This window comes from Podarcis bocagei (assembly GCF_964188305.1).
Source record: "Podarcis bocagei genome assembly, chromosome: 16".
Lineage (NCBI taxonomy): Eukaryota > Metazoa > Chordata > Lepidosauria > Squamata > Lacertidae > Podarcis > Podarcis bocagei.
The window spans coordinates 38,639,470-38,652,237 of NC_138142.1; the positions used below are offsets into that span (position 1 = coordinate 38,639,470).

Genomic DNA, 12,768 nt, shown 5'->3' on the forward strand with positions numbered 1-12,768 from the left:
AAAACAGTACTTCTGTCTTGTCAGGATTCAACCTCAATCTGTTAGCCGCCATCCATCCTCCAACCGCGTCCAGACACTCACACAGGACCTTCACCGCCTTCACTAGTTCTGATTTAAAAGAGAGGTAGAGCAGGGTATCATCCGCATACTGATGAACACCCAGCCCAAACCTCCTGATGATCTCTCCCAGCGGCCGCATGTAAATGTTGAAAAGCATGGGGGAGAGGACAGAACCCTGAGGCACCCCACAAGTGAGAGCCCAGGGGTCTGAACACTCATCCCCCACCACCATTTGTTAAACTACAAGTGAAATCAAAATCCTGCCATTGTTTCCATCTGCTTACAGTTGTCTCCTAAATAATTTATATTTTTTCCCATTCTTTTATAAAGTTTTTGTCCTCTTGGTTTCTGAGTTTTCCAGTCAGTTTTGCCATTTTGGCATAGTCCATCAGCTTGGTTTGCCATTCCTCTCTGGTAGGACCTTGTCTTCTTTCCATCTCTGGGCTAAAAACATCTGGGTGGCTGTTCCATACATAAACAGTCCTTTCTGCTCCTTTGGAATGTCTGTGCCTATAATTCCTAATAGGAAAGTTTCTGGGGGTTTTTAACAAAGGTTATTTTAAACATTTTTTTTCCATTTCATTATATATCATCTCCCAGAAAGCTTTTATTACCTTACAATACAAGTCCACCACATATGATAAAAGGTACCTTCTTTTTGTTTCCATTTCCAGCAGATATTTGTACTTGCCCTATACATTTTTGCTAACTTAAAGGTAATGGTAAAGGGCCCCTGACAGTTAAGTCTAGTCATCAACGACTCTGGGGTTGCGGCACTCATTTCACTTTACTGGCTGAGGGAGCCAGCGTTTGTCCGCATACAGTTTTTCTGGGTCATGTGGCCAGCATGACTAAGCTGCTTCTAGTAAAAGCAGAGCAGCGCACAGAAACTTAATGTTGAATACAATTCCATGAATTGTCAATAATATTCTAAGCCATTTCTGGGCCTTGTACATTTCCCTTTTAATATAAGCATTTACAACACAAATTCTGCTGAGAGGGTTTCAATACATTATTAAAAACAGAACTATGATCTAAAGACTCAGCCTTACACATTGGTCATCATCTGTGACAATTTAGTTCTGTTCAGAGGGAAATCTCTGTGTAGCAGACACCAAATTTTGCAGTGAAGTTAGTTCCCTCTGTAACAACCACCACATTGATGGGAAACACTAGCCACCTGGCATATTAGCAGACAGAAAATTTAGTGTTCAGATATTGTTCTTCAGGCACATAACAAATTCATTTATTTTACTTAGTTGAACTTAATCAAGCATTACAGAAAAGAATATAAAAGAGGTTGATATCAGAACAACCCTCTGATTAAACATAGCTTACTGTCATCGAAGCAAAATGATTTAAGAAAACATCTAATAAAACCATTTATATTTTGAAAGGGAGTTTCTGGACGCAAGTTACACAAACAGCTTATCAAAAACCTAAGTTATACAAGTTATACAAGAATGTGTTTGGCTCACATTTGAGCACACTAATAGGATTAATGTTCAAAATAGCATTCTCTGTGAACACAACTTGTTTTAGCTAATCTATAAAGGTGGATTGCTTATGTAAGGCCAATTAAAGAGTTTTGTTTTTTTAATAGGAGACATAAGGGGATTGGTTCAAGATAGGAAATCACTAGTAGTGATGTACCAGTCTAGTATGTGCCACTGGCCTGTCTCCCAAAAAATGCTGCAAAATTAGAAATATGCATTTCATTCCCATTTGTAAAAGTTTGATTTTGTTGCATTGGGGTAAGGAAAATCAGCTACAGGGCCAGTTCCAAAGTAGCCAAAATAGGTACGGATGAGGTTGCAGAAGTGGTCATATTTGCCACGGTAGAACATCTGCCTTGCACACCATACATCCCCTGTTCAGTCCCCAATGGCATCTGTAGATAGGGCTGGGAGAGACTCCCTACTTGAAACCTTGGAGAGCCATTGCCAGTCAATGTAGTCAGTACTCAGATGGACCAATGTGTCTGACTTACTACAAGGCAGCTTCCTAACCAGTCTTCAAAAGGAGAGGAGGAAGGGGTCAAGCTGAGTCCCCCTTGAGAGGAATTGCCATAAGTGGGGACAATTTACCAAAAAAAGAAAAAGAAAAAAGCACAACTTCTGCATTATTGACTGGGATGTGAAACCTGTGACCCTCAAGATGTTGCTGAACTCCGACTCCCATCAACTCCAACAAGCAGGCCTGATTGTCATGAGTGGTTGGAGCTGGAGTCCAGGAATATTTGGAGGGCCACAAGCTCTGCACTCTTGTCCTAGATAGTGGTGGATTTAGGTGGCAGGCCTATGGTTGAGCGATGAGAACAACTTCAGAGGCACCATTTTTTGCTGGAGGAACATGGCATTCTTAGGTTATTTAGTGGAGAGGAACCCCCGCCCCCCCAAAAAACTAGCTAGTAGTAGTACTTGTTGTAAGAACTCTGAACTGTTGACCTCACCTTTCACATTGTGGTATAGGGGCATGCATGTGCTTTTGCTCTTTGCAGTGATTATGTTAAAAAGAATGACCTCCAGCCAACCAAAGAGTGAACAGTCATGCGCTTTTGAGTGATGATTATGATGTTCAACCACATGAGACGTTCCGCTCCATTCACGCCATGCTCATATTCACCAAACCATCCGCTCTAAGTGCCCTCTGGTGTGCATGTGTATGATGTAAGGAGCACAGTGTGATGAGCATCAAATGCCTCTAATTATATACCATAGGAAAATTCTTGTAATGAATGATGTGAATAAACTCAAAGAGCACGGGATTGGGAGATGAATGGCGCAGCACTGGGATATGTTCTTCGGTGGGCTATGAAGAATGTGTCCGTTCATTGGCCACATCTCATTTCCTAGGGGTATGGTGCACAGATCTGTATAAAAAGATCCTCCATCCCTGAGCTCTCCATTCATTCAATTGCATATTACCTCTGCTTACAAGTTACAACTGCTGAACAAGGTAAGTTGGATCTAATTGCTGGGCAATAGCAAAATTAGTGTGATAGTTATTCCAGGAAGGCACTGAAGTTCCTACTAATGAAGTTACTGGGTGGATCTGCTGAAACTACTTGCAGAATGAGATCCATCAGGTTCTCTTCTCTTTGCTGCTTGATTCTGCTTTGATTCTTTCAAGGACACTCTTTGCAAGAGCACGAACTAATTTGCAACCCGCTCCCTTCTTTGAATCCTTACTTAGAGGCCATGTTGGCCACCAACTTGGATGGCTTTCAAAGAGAACTGGGCCATTTCATGTCTGAGAAGTCTATGGGCAGCTACTAGCTATAGTGTGTGTGCTCTTCCTCCACAGTCGAAGTTAGTAATGCTTCTGAAGGCCAGTTGCTGAAACCCCCAAGGGTGGAGAGTGCTCTTGTGTACATGTCCTGTTGATGGGTTTCCCACAGACATCTGGTTGGCCATTGTGAGAATAGGATGCTGGATGAGATGGGCCATTAGTCTGATCTACCTGACTCTTCCTACATTTTTATGGCAGAATGTTCTCCAGATATTACGTGAATATTCTTCTTCTTTGCTAAATATTCAACTGATGTTGGACAGCTCTTGTCAACATTCTAGGAGAGGGATGGGGAACCTGTAGCCCTTTAGATGTGGTTGGACCACAACTTCTATCTTACTATTCCTGTTGTGGAACATTATATTACAAGCTTTTATAGGGTGGTATTCAACTAAAGTTTATTTAGACCCTTTGAAATGAATGGGCCTAAGGGGGTCTACTCTGAAGAAGACTAACTTAGGATATAACTCATATACTTTCATGTCACTTTTTTCTGCCCCCTTTGTATTGGTGAGTACTGACCCCTCAGAACACCATACTTTAGGGCGTTGTTGAACACTCTTGCAATGAACAGCTAGCAAAACATAGGTGAAATAAGCAACAAGGGAATTTCAAATAAGTTTTGATGGTTGATGGTTTCTGTACCTGATGGTTGGCAAGGATTTAGATTATACTGAGGGGACCCAACACAAGCTGGCACCCAAGCATTTAGATGACAAAAATGCATGCTTATTAACAATGACATACGTGTGAATATCAGCTGGTTCAGTTACAGAAATAAATGTTTTGCTTCTTTCAGCAGCACTCCATCAAAATGGCCTGTTGTCAAAAGAAGTCAACCTGCTGTTCCAAGTGTGGCTGCTGTCCTTGCTGCTGCTCCCAGACTCAGAGCTGTGGTTGTTCCCCCTGCTGTTGTCAAAAGTCTTCCTGCTGTTCCAAGTGTGGCTGTTCCCCCTGCTGTTGTCAAAAGTCTCAATGCTGTTCCAAGTGTGGCTGTTCCCCCTGCTGTTGTCAAAAGTCCTCCTGCTGTTCCAAGTGTGGCTGCTCCCCCTGCTGTTGTCAAAAGTCTTCCTGCTGTTCCAAGTGTGACTGCTCCCCCTGTTGTTGTCAAAAGTCCTTCTGCTGTTCTAAGTGTGGCTGCTCCCCCTGCTGTTGTCAAAAGTCTTCCTGCTGTTCCAAGTGTGGCTGCTCCCCCTGCTGTTGTCAAAAGTCCTCCTGCTGTTCCAAGTGTGGCTGCTCCCCCTGCTGTTGTCAAAAGTCTCAATGCTGTTCCAAGTGTGGCTGCTCCCCCTGCTGTTGTCAAAAGTCTCAATGCTGTTCCAAGTGTGGCTGCTCCCCCTGCTGTTGTCAAAAGTCTCAATGCTGTTCCAAGTGTGGCTGCTCCCCCTGTTGCTGTTCCCAGTCCTGCTGCTGCTCCTCCCCCTGCTGCTGCAACCAGTGCTGCTGCAAGCCCTGCTGTTGCTCCTGTTGTCAGTGCAGACCATGCTGCTGTTCCCCTTGCTGCTGTTGCAACCAGGGTTGCTGCTCTCCTTGTTGCTGTGGCTCCAACTCCTGCTGCTCTTCTGGATGCAATTCTTTCCAGAACAAGTGCTGAGCTCTTCAGAAATTGATAATGGCACTGCAGATGTAAAAACCAGCCTGCTAGCCCAGAACCTAGAAGCAAAATTCCACTGGCTGCTTGCCAACTCAACACTCATAGTATCAGGATTATATATATTTTTAACCACCTGGTTGCCTTCTTAGGCTCATCTCCCTGAGTGTCTCGATGCTGAGTTCAATGTTTCTCCCTCCTTTGTGAAACTGAAGATTAATTCTCTTCAGTACGTCTTCTAAGTGATGGAGACTTGACGTTTTCATGAAATATATGGTGCATTTATTTTCTCCCTGGTGTTTGGGGTGTGATTGTCTCTTTCTAACTCTGTAAAAACTCCTACAATTAAATTCTGGAATCATGGCTGTGCATGGTGTTGTTGATTCATTCTGTACTTCACAAAGCTTTTCCTGGGGGGAAAGGCTCATTGCTCAATGGAAGAGCCCCTGCTCAGCATACAGAAGGTCCCTGGCATGTCCAGGTAGGACAGAGAAAAAAAATCTATGTCTGAAACCTTGGAGAACTGCTAGTGGTTACTGTGGAGAAAATACTAAGCATTCAATCTCAAAGTTCTGGGGGCCACCACCTCCTTGGTTTCATGAACTCATTTTCATTGTCCCCCACACTATCCAGTCAAAAGCATTATTGAGAAAATCAGTTTGTTCAACCCATGAAATGGGATGATAACACAATAAAACTCAAAACATTAACAATTAATTGCACATTTATTTGAAATCAAATTAAAACTATTTAGTTAAATAAACTAAATAGTTTTATTTGGATTTCAGATAACTGTGCAATTCAACAGAATTGATGAACTTGATCCAGGGACTAACTTTTCAAAATCTGATAGTTATTTACCTTTCCAGTCCCCCACCACCACCATCCACTTCACTCTTAGTGTCCCCATAGGTCATCCTGCCTCTCCAATGGGTTGTACATAAAACAAAATATTCACTCTAAAATGACACCCAACTGATCTACCTTCTGTTAGGCAATAGTTTTCCAATCTTCTGACCATAGAAAAAGGTGTTGTTCTTGAGGGGAAAGGGGGAGGAGCTCAGTGCGAGCAACACCACCATTGAGGAATGACCGTATTTCTTTGTCTTTCACCATAACATCTGAATAAATCATAGTAAGAATTTCTTGTTTCATGCCTGCTTCTTGTTGCCATTGGGGGAGGAAGAGAATTCCTCAAGCCCCCTCCACAACAGTTCTATAAGATTTGTTAGGCTGAGAGGCAGTGACTGGTCGAAGGGCCAAGTGGAGATTTATTATTTTTTAAATATATATATATTTTTATTAAGCAATTTCAACATAACAAATTATCAAACCGTATATCACATACAGTGGTACCTCGGGTTAAGTACTTAATTCGTTCCGGAGGTCCGTTCTTAACCTGAAACTGTTCTTAACCTGAAGCACCACTTTAGCTAATGGGGCCTCCCGCTGCTGCCGTGCCACAGCTGCACAATTTCTGTTCTCATCCTGAACAAAGTTCTTAATCTGAAGCACTCTTTCTGGGTTAGCGGAGTGTTTAACCTGAAGCATATGCAACCCAAGGTACCACTGTACATTATCCCCCCTTTTTTCCTACTCCTCTTCCATCCCTCCCTCCCCCCTCCCACCAGGAACTTCCCTCAGCTCCTCTCTCTGATTTCTCTACACATATTATTCTCTGCATGTTATAAGAAGAAGAAGAAGAGTTTGGATTTGATATCCCGCCTTTCACTCCCTTTTAAGGAGTCTCAAAGCGGCTCACAATCTCCTTTCCCTTCCTCCCCCACAACAAACACTCTGTGAGGTGAGTGGGGCTGAGAGACTTCAGAGAAGTGTGACTGGCCCAAGGTCACCCAGCAGCTGCAGGTGGAGGAGCGGAGACGCGAACCCGGTTCCCCAGATTACGAGACTACCACTCTTAACCACTACACCACACTGGTTATACATAAAGTTATACATATCCTGACCTTATCTATCTATCATGTTATCAACCAATAAATTTGTGTATGTTTATTCAAAACCTGCCAAGGAGTCCAGTTCATTTTGTTGTCTTTTTAGATAATTTGTAAAGAGCTCCCATTCTTCCTTAAAGTCACAGTTGGCCTTGTCCCACATGGCCAAGTGGAGATTTGAATCCTAGTCTCCCAGGTTCTAGTCTTGGCACTCTAACCACTACACCATGCTGGCTAATTAGATCAAAGAAGGTAAATAAACTCATATTTGGACAGATGCCCATAATAATACAATAGGTTGCAAGCAGCATAATGTTATAATATGATAGTAATAATTTATTATTTATACCCCACCCATCTGCCTGGGTTTCCCCAGCCACTCTGGGTGCATCCCAACAGAATATTAAAAACACAATAAAACATCAGGCATTAAAAACTTCCCTAAACAGGGTTCTTGAGCACTATAGTTAAACTGATTATTACAAAACCTAACACAAAAAGACCTATTTTCCATGAACCTCTCAGACTGTTTTATATATATCATTTCATAGTAAGTTAATTTAATAACTGCTTCTATAGACCAGATCTTTTCTCAAATCATTCACATATAGTAGGTAACATTTTTCCACTTTTTGGCAGATGATTTTATACATGGGGGGGGCAGATTTAACTCAGTGTCCATTGTCCTTTAAAAAAATTGTCCTTTATATATATAAATACAAAAAAGGCAGGTGACATGTTCCTTTTGGTGACAGCTGACTTGACCTCAGGTGGAGCGAGAACATCACACACAGGTGCTCTGATGATACAGTGAACCTGTGAACATCTTCCCAAGCCTACGGATGCTGGAGGAATGTGAGATTCCAAAGGAAAAACTCAAAAAGAGGAAGAAAGGTGCCCTGAAGTCTTTGAGGTGTTGATCTCATCTTTTCCTATTGACTTATAAAAGTGTACACATATTGCTAATTGGAACACTTAGATTAAAAGGAATGACCTCTAGCAAGAGAGCTCGAATGCTATAACAAACTAGGGAGCAATCATGCGCTGTTGAGTCACAATGGTGACGTTCAGCTGCATGGATCCAATGAAACGGTCCATTCCCTTCTTTCGAGCATTTGAATTCATGAAGCCGTCCTTCTCAGGTGCCCTCTGGTGTGTGCATGACATGAGGTTTACAATGTGATGAGCCTCAAATGCCTCTAATTATAGACCTTGGGAAAAGTCTCTTGAGGTGGAAGATGTGAACCAACACAACCAACATGGAATTTGGAAATGGAAAGCACAGCACATAGACATGTGCTTTGAGTAGCAATGAAGAACGTCTCCATTCATTGGCGGTGCCTCATTTCCTAGGGGCTGGGTGCTTAGTCCTGTATAAAAAGATCTTCCATCCCCAAGCTCTTCACTCATTCGCTTGAATCTCCATTGTGCTTCCAAGTTCCGACTGCAGTACAAGGTAAGTTCGAATTTAATTGCTGGTTATTTAGATAGCATTAAACCTCTTACAGAAACCATATACATAATTAGAGTTATTGGGTAGATTTACGGGAACTACCTGCAGGACAAGATCCATCAGGTTCTCTTCTTTACTACTTTATTCCACTTCATTCCGTACAGAGATTTTTTTTTTCAGTAGAAGGAATGAATTTGCAAACAAATCCATTTTCAGTCAGAATTCCATTCCTTATTCTTAAATGTTCTCCAGATAGTGTGAATAGTCTGTGAGATTTTTTTGGCTGAACCTTCACCTAATTCTGTATGGCTCTCATTGGCACTCCAGAATATTAGCCTTCAAGGTTTTTTAAATAATCTTTTGAGTAACAGCCTTACCATGTTGATATGTGTCAGGCTCCCAGGCCATGGCTGAAATAACAAGGGGTTTCTCAAGTATAGTTTCTGATAATTGACAGCGAATTGGAATATACTGAAGGCATAAGAAGAAGAAGAAAAAATGCATTGTGTGTTTCTCGATGCATGTATGGATGTGAGTACTGCATGGTTTGATTACTGAAACAGACTCTTCACTTTTTTCCAGCTCCGCTCCATCAAAATGGCCTGTTGTCAAAACAAGTCTCAATGCTGTTCCAAGTGTGGTTGCTCCCCTTGCTGCTGTTCACAGGGTCAGAGCTGTTCCAAATGTGGCTGTTCCCCTTGCTGCTGCCACAAGGCTAAATGCTGTTCCAAGTGTGGTTGTTCCCCCTGCTGTTGTCAAAAGTCCTCCTGCTGTTCCAAGTGTGGCTGTTCCCCTTGCTGCTGCCACAAGGCTAAATGCTGTTCCAAGTGTGGCTGTTCCCCTTGCTGTTGTCAAAAGTCCTCCTGCTGTTCCAAGTGCGGCTGTTCCCCCTGCTGCTGCCACAAGGCTAAATGCTGTTCCAAGTGTGGTTGTTCCCCCTGCTGTTGTCAAAAGTCCTCCTGCTGTTCCAAGTGTGGCTGCTCTCCCTGCTGCTGCCAAAAGTCCTCCTGCTGTTCCAAGTGTGGCTGTTCCCCCTGCTGCTGCCAAAAGTCCTCCTGCTGTTCCAAGTGTGGCTGTTCCCCCTGCTGTTGTCAAAAGTCCTCCTGCTGTTCCAAGTGTGGCTGCTCCCCTTGCTGCTGTTCCCAGTCTTGCTGTTCTAGATGTGGCTGCTCTCCCTGCTGTTGTCGCAAGTTGACCTGCTGCTCCAGGTGTGGCTGCTCCCCCTGCTGTTGCTGTTCCCAGTCCCGCTGCTGCTGCCCCCGCTGCTGCAACCAGTCCTACTGCTCTCCGTGCTGCTGTTCCCGTTGTCGTCGCAGCCCCTGCTGCTGCTGCAATCAGTGTGGCTGTTCCCCCTGCTGCTGTTGCAACCAGAGTTGCTGTGTCCCCTGCTGCTGTGGCCAGACCTGCTGCTCTACTTACCAGTACAAGTGCTGAACTCTTTTAGAGACTGCTAATGGGGCCTTCAATGCAAAAACTAGAAAGTCAGCCCAGATCCTGGAAACAGAATACGGGTTTCTGCTTAGAAGCTCAATACTCAGAATATTGGAATCAACATCAACACAAAGCAATATTTAAATGCATGCTGGTTGCCTTCCTGTTGAGCGAGATGCCTCAAACTTTGTCCCTGCCTCCTTCATGAAATTCTTCTCTTCAAAGCCCCTAAAAAGGCCTTGATTTGTTCATGCAATGTATATGGTGTTCTATGTTTTCCTTTTGGTGTATTGGGTGTGTTTTTCTCTCTGTAGCTCTTCCTAATGTCCACTGATTAAATTCTGAATTCCTGGCAGTGTCTTGCATTGTTGGCTGAAAATCTTTAGCTCAGCTGGAGGGTAGAGTGTCTGCTTTATATGCACAAGGTCCCAGGTTCAAAACCCATCATGTTCAAGTGGACCAGAGAATGTTCCAGCTCCAAAACCAATGGATTGATTCTGTATACGGCAACTTTCTATGTGCCTATCCAAAAGAACATGAGGCTTGTTCATGGAGGCTAAGGCCATCAATGCTACTGATGGCAATGTTGCCCCTTCACTGTTGGGTCTTCTGATGTTCTCCAGCCCTTGTCACCATCTTCCTCAGTAGCTGCAAACCTTCACTTTTGAGCTTTATAGTGAATGAACTGGTCTCAATGATCCCAGTTACTGCCATGGCTCATTCTGATGCTCTAGTTGGCCAACGTACTCCAGATATTTGTTACACAACTCTACTGTAGGCTCAGGATCATGTGCTGCATATGTAATCAAGGTGTTGACCTTAAAATCCTTCAATGGCATCTGGGTTATGTGTTGACATTGTAGCTCTCGAATCGGTCCTTTGATGTGTTGCTCACATAACTAAAGTGTTAGACTATGTCTTCACCACCATATAACCAAAGAGTTGGTAGTATACTCTTTAATGAAGTGGTCAGGGAGAAACGGTTGCAACTGGATGGAAGAATGGAAATGCTTCAGTGGACACCAAGCAGGGCGCATTGCAGAAAATTTGGGTGACAGTCATTGGCTGTCCAATAATAATATTCTTTAGATTAGAGCCATTGCTTTAATGGGCCTAAGTTATCCATGTGTATTCATGTGTATTAAGTACTATGGGCCTTCTCTGAGTAGGACTGACACTGAGTATAAACCAGTGAATTGCTGCTGATGAAGGCCCACTCAGAGTAAACCCACTGAAAAGTTAGTAATATCAGTGGCGTAGCGTGGGGGTGCCAGGGGTGCCAGCCGCACCGGGCGCAACATCTGGGGGGGCGCGCTCGCTGCCTCCGGAGTCGCCGAAGAGCCTCGGGCGCAGGCTGTAGCGGAGCCGCATGTCTCGCGGAACCGACGAGCTGTGCGCGCATCCGGGCTGAAGGCGCCCGGCAGGCAGCGGCTCTCAGCCCTCGCCGCGGAGGACCCGCCAGGCAGCCCCTCTTCACAGCCCCGCCTCCGCCGCTGCTGCTGCAGCTGCTGGGCCGTTGAATTTTCCTCGCCTCTCTGCCCCCCTCCTCCTCCGGGCAAGCGGCGTCGTTTGGGCGGCAGCGGGGGGCGCAAATTACTTGCCTTGCCCCGGGTTAGGGGGCGCAAATTACTTGCGTTGCCCCGGGTGCTTACAACTCACGCTACGCCGCTGAGTAATATTGATTCATTTCAATGGGTCTGCTCTAAGTGAGAGTGACATTGGCTACGGCCCATTAATTCAGAACTCCAAAATCACTTTAATCTTTTGTTGATCTGGTTTCCTCAGGCTCATACATTGGTAGTGATAGTAGAAGCGGTACAATTTATTTGCTTCCCTTCCCCCTAAGGTCCCAGGGTGGCTAGCAACAATTAAAACACATTAGTTGCTTCATAACACACAGAGTAGCCTACTAGGCATTGGCTACAGGGGGGAAATCAGGAAAAAGATGTGTGATAAAAGTCCTATAGGTTGTTTGGGTATTCAAAGATTTAATCTGAGCTTAAACTAGAGTTAAGCTTGTTGGTGTCTCTGGAATTTTCTTTCTCTTACATTGTGGATAATGCCTAGAATTCTGAAGGTATGAGCCTTTGGGTAACAGTTGGCTTTGCTTTATATTGTGCTGGGACATTATGCGGGAAACATGCATTTCTGTTGCTGGAAACCACAGGGAGGGAGGGTGCTATTGTGTTTGAATCCTGCTTGCAATTATCCAATGGGCATTTGGCTGACTACTGTGAGATCAGGATGGCAAATTAGATGAACTATTGGCCAGATCCAGAAGACTCTTCTTATTTTCTTAAGGTATCATTTTTTTTGCAATGGGGGTCTCAAAATAGAGTAGGGAAAAAATTCCCTGAAGTTGTTGAGATGTTGACCCCATCTTTTTCTATTGACTTATAAAAAATATGTACACTTATTCTAATTGCAGCACATGCATTAGAACAGTGATGGCCAACCTTGGCCCTCCAGCTGTTTTGGGACTAGAATTCCCATCATCATCATCCCTGACTACTGGTCCTATTAGCTAGCGATGATGGGAGTTATAGTCCCAAAACAGCTAGAGGGCCAAGTTTTTCCATCACTGCATTAGAATGAATGAGCACAAGTAATGAACTTCAGACGGAGCAACTGTTGCTCCTCTTCTCATTGCACCCCATGCTGCTGGAACCAGTGTGGTTGTTCCCCTTGCTGCTGTTGCAACCAGGGTTGCTGCTCTCTTTGCTGCTGTGGCTCCAACTCCTGTTGCTCTTCTGGTCACAATTTTTTTCCAGACCAAATGCTGAGCTCCTTAGAAATTGCTAATGGCACTGCGGATGTAAAAACCAACTTGGAAGCCCAGCACCCGGAAGCAACATTCCACTGGCTGCTTGCCAGCTCAACACCCGGAAAGTCAGGAATATATATCTTTAAACCGCCTGGTTTTCTTCCCAGGCTTATCTCGCTGAGTTCAATGCCTCATTGCTGAGTTCAGTGTCTCTTCCTCCTTTGTG

At 44.1% G+C, this 12,768-nt stretch overlaps 2 long non-coding RNA genes across 2 annotated transcripts; both read left to right on the forward strand.

Annotated features, from left to right (window-relative positions):
- Positions 1-2,859: 2,859 nt before the first annotated feature.
- LOC308575366 lies at positions 2,860-5,305 on the forward strand. Its single transcript, XR_014002816.1, has 2 exons — positions 2,860-3,018; positions 4,154-5,305. It is a non-coding gene; the product is annotated as an uncharacterized lncRNA (long non-coding RNA).
- Positions 5,306-7,653: 2,348 nt separating this feature from the next.
- Positions 7,654-10,133, forward strand: LOC308575322. Its single transcript, XR_014002770.1, has 2 exons — positions 7,654-8,350; positions 8,930-10,133. It is a non-coding gene; the product is annotated as an uncharacterized lncRNA (long non-coding RNA).
- Positions 10,134-12,768: the final 2,635 nt, after the last annotated feature.